General features: G+C 43.9%; 1 non-coding gene across 1 annotated transcript; it reads right to left on the reverse strand.

The window, feature by feature from the left end:
* Positions 1–648: 648 nt before the first annotated feature.
* Positions 649–721, reverse strand: TRNAF-GAA (transfer RNA phenylalanine (anticodon GAA)). The gene has a single exon. It is a non-coding gene; the product is annotated as a tRNA-Phe (tRNA).
* Positions 722–3810: the final 3089 nt, after the last annotated feature.

A 3810-nucleotide genomic window follows, 5' to 3' on the forward strand; every position in this document is an offset into this window, starting at 1 on the left:
GCGTGACGTAGCATTGCAGATCTTGTAACAGATGACAGACACTAGGATTTCAGAGCAAGTGATGATATAATTTTGAAGCAGGCTCTGTCCACAGAGCTATTAACTTGTCTGAAAAAAAAAAAAAGAAAAAAGAAAAAAGAAAAAAATTGAACTCAATAAACAGTTCTGTAAGGGTAGGAACGTATAAACTTGCTTTTATTTATATGTAGGTCTTGTTCTTCTGATACCCTAATCTTAATTGCAGCTGTTTGTTGGCTGGTTGGTCAGTCCCTATGGTTGCGCTGATCAGCCAGGTGGCCACTGCTAATGAAAATATATGAGGATGACATTAGCCTTGCTTTTCGCTGCTGTAAACATAGACTTATGTCTTTCTCCTCTACACACAGAATGGTTGGAAGGGACCTCTGGAGGTCATCTTGTGAAGCCCCTGATCTAGCAGAGCCACCTAGAGCCAGTAGCCCAGGACCACATGCAGGTGGCTTTTGAATATTTCTAAGAATAGAGACGCCTCAACCTCTCAGGGCAGCCAGTCCCACGTTTCTCATCCTCTCCTCATAAATCATCATCTTCCTGGCCCTTTGCTGGACTCTTTCCTGTATGTCGGTGTCTCTCTTGCACTAAAGAGTCCAGCACTGGACACAAAAACACTGCTGAAGCCCGGGCTTGAACCAGGGACCTTTAGATCTTCAGTCTAACGCTCTCCCAGCTGAGCTACTTCAGCCCTGCTATGGCATTAGTTTTCACAAAACCTGTTGGAATATAATTATCATTGAGCCTTTTGTCAATATAGTGACCTCTGTATATGTGTATGACACAAATAATAATATGACTCTGGAAGATGTATAGAAATGGAGCAGGGAAACAAACCTGGTGTTCCTGAAGGCCTGATAGAGGAGTACCTTGAGATTAGAGAAGGTCTCTGTCACTCACAAATCATTGCGAGGAAAATAAGGAGATGGAGCTAGGTGTCTATAGATACAAAGCTACTGATAAGGAAGCTGAATGTGAAGTGTCAAGGATGATGGAGGTTGAAGAGAAAGACAAATTGATTGTAAGGAGGGCTCAAAAGATGACTGTGAGTAGGAAGAGAGCAAAAAGGACAATCAAACATAGACTGCTCTCTCCGTGCTTCTGGTGTTAAAGACACTGTATTGTCTTATTCCTCGAACCCTTTTTATTTTTAGTGTGGTTTAGGGTTTAAAACTTGGATACCAGTTGTGTTGACTGATGCAGTTCTCTCCCACAGGGTTAGACTTGCCTGGGGTGCCACAGACATTCCTTGGTCCACGGCACATGCTGTTAATTGCGGAGTAGAGATTAGAACTGAGTGGAGCACAGACATGTTTGCATCCCTGTCAATAAACCACATAACAGTATCAGAGAAAATGTGCTGGTTGCATTTCCAAACTGGTCTGACATATCCAAAATACCAAAACTCCTTCTCTGTAGGGAAACATTTAAGTGTGTTGGTAAGAAATAAGAAAGCAAGGCTTCTTGCTGTACATAAAGACTTAAGCACCATACCATAAAACACAGCTAAAATCTGGAGTTAAACAGTAAACCTGATTCGAGGACCAGCCAAGAATATTAGCATAGAACAGACGTTTCTAATATTTTTCCACAGAGCCTACTGAAGGATCTGGAATTATCCATGGAGCCTGGCTAATCATTTCACATAAATCTGTCTTCCTCCAGCTAAGAAATGGAAGCCAGGCACATTCCTGCAGTGATATGGAAGATGTTTGCCCAACCCACCAACTTATTCTACAAATAGAGGGCTTTCACTCCCAGGACAGACAATCTACCATCTTTCACCAGCTCCAAATTCACATCTCCCCAAAATACATATGTGAAATGCACAGAAAGTTTTCCATGTCTGCTAAAAAACTAGTAGTGAAAGGTGTCAAAAATACATTTAATCTGGGTTTGAATGTTCAGCTCGACAGCAGCAGATGATTCCTCGCAGAGATTTATTAGATAACAGTTCCTCATACCTAGGGCTCCCAAACTAGGCTATGAAACTTCTTGCAATATCCAATTAGGATGTATTATCCGTCAGGATCATGCTCTAAGAGGGTTTCCTTTTTGCAAAACCACCTTGACGCCTGGGTCCCAATGGTGATCCTTCCCATGACCACAGGGGAGCTGATTACACACACAAGGCTGAGGGGCTCAGCATCCCTATGCTTATGAGGTGGGGACCTTTTTGGACAGCTGAGCACTGCTACAAAGTTTCTGCTTCTTCTCCATTTACACTTATAAATTGTCTTCTATACGTGACCCAGAAACCTGCCCTTGATCTAGCCCTTGAAAGCTCTATGGTGCCTAGAATGCGTGCACATCACAAATCCAGGGCATTGCTAGAGACCATAGACACCAGACAACCCAACCCAAACCCCTTAACTCTGTTACATTTTGTGTCTGGTAGAAACACTGATATGACAGGAAGCTAGAATATTGCTCAGGGATTTGGAGCCACAGAAGAGTGATTAGGCCTCAGCCCTGAAGTGGAAATGACCAGTCCTTGTTATTTCTTCCTTTGAATTTCTCTTTCATCTCCACCTGGACCTCAGGATCCATGAGAAGAAGGTAGTTGGGGGTTGGCCCCAGTAAGTCTTTCCAATTGCCCATGAAAGAGGATGAGGAAGAAATCTTGCAATATGCCGCTGGCAAGATCATCCACAATCCAAGGCTGTATGTTCAGAGCAGATCTGGTTATATTTATCTACAGAGGATGCTTACAGAAGCGATTTCTTGAGCTCAGTGACTAAGGATCCTACAAATACAGCTTGGATCAGCCTGCAGGAACAGCAAACAGCTTCTGGTATATTTTTCCTCATTTGTATGCTGACAGAAGTGAGAAAAAGGATTGCATAGACAGATGATTTATTAGTGTGCCCCGGTGGCCAAGAAAGCCAACAGCATTCTGGCTTCTATCAGTAATAGTGTGGCCAGCAGGAGCAGGGAAGTGATCGTGCCTCTGTACTCGGCACTGGTGAGGCCTCACCTCCAGTACTGTGTTCAGGTCTGGGCCCCTCTGTACAAGAGGGACATTGAAGTGCTGGAGTGGGTCCAGAGGAGAGCTACCAGGCTGGGGAGGGGTCTGGAGACGAGGTCATATGAGGAGAGGCTGAGGGAGCTGGGCATGTTTAGTTTGGAGAAGAGGAGGCTGAGGGGAGACCTCATTGCCCTCTACAACTACCTGAAAGGAGGTTGGAGAGAGGTGGATGTTGGCCTCTTCTCCCAGGTGAATAATGACAGGACCAGAGGAAATGGTCTGAAGCTGCAGCAGGGGAGGTTTAGATTAGATATTAGGAAGAATGACTTTACTGAAAGAGTGGTCAGGCACTGGCACAGCCTGCCCAGGGAGGTGGTTGAGTCACCATCCCTAGAGGTATTTGAGAAACATCTAGATTTGACACTTCAGGGCATGCTCTAGTGACAGAGATTGTAGGTTGTTTGTTTGTGGTGGGATTTTTTTGTGTTTTTTTGTTTGGTTGGTTGGTTTTGGTTTTGGTTTTGGTTTTTTGGTGTGTATATGGTTGGACTCGATGATCTTAAGGGTCCTTTCCAGCCATGAAGATTCTATGATTCTATGATTATTATTGTGGGGCCCATTACCTGTATGTAAAGCTATGCTTTGAAGTGTTACTGATATCTGGAATGTGGACCAGCTCCGGGTTTATTTTGTCTATTTTGAAATATCGGTGCCTCTGATTCTGTTGAAAGAGCATTGTTTTGCTCTTCCCTTAAGAGCTGTGAGCTATTTAGCATTACCAGCACTGGTGATGATTACCAAATTCCTAGAAG

Source organism: Chroicocephalus ridibundus, chromosome 2 (assembly GCF_963924245.1).
Source record: "Chroicocephalus ridibundus chromosome 2, bChrRid1.1, whole genome shotgun sequence".
In the NCBI taxonomy this organism is placed as follows: Eukaryota; Metazoa; Chordata; class Aves; order Charadriiformes; family Laridae; genus Chroicocephalus; species Chroicocephalus ridibundus.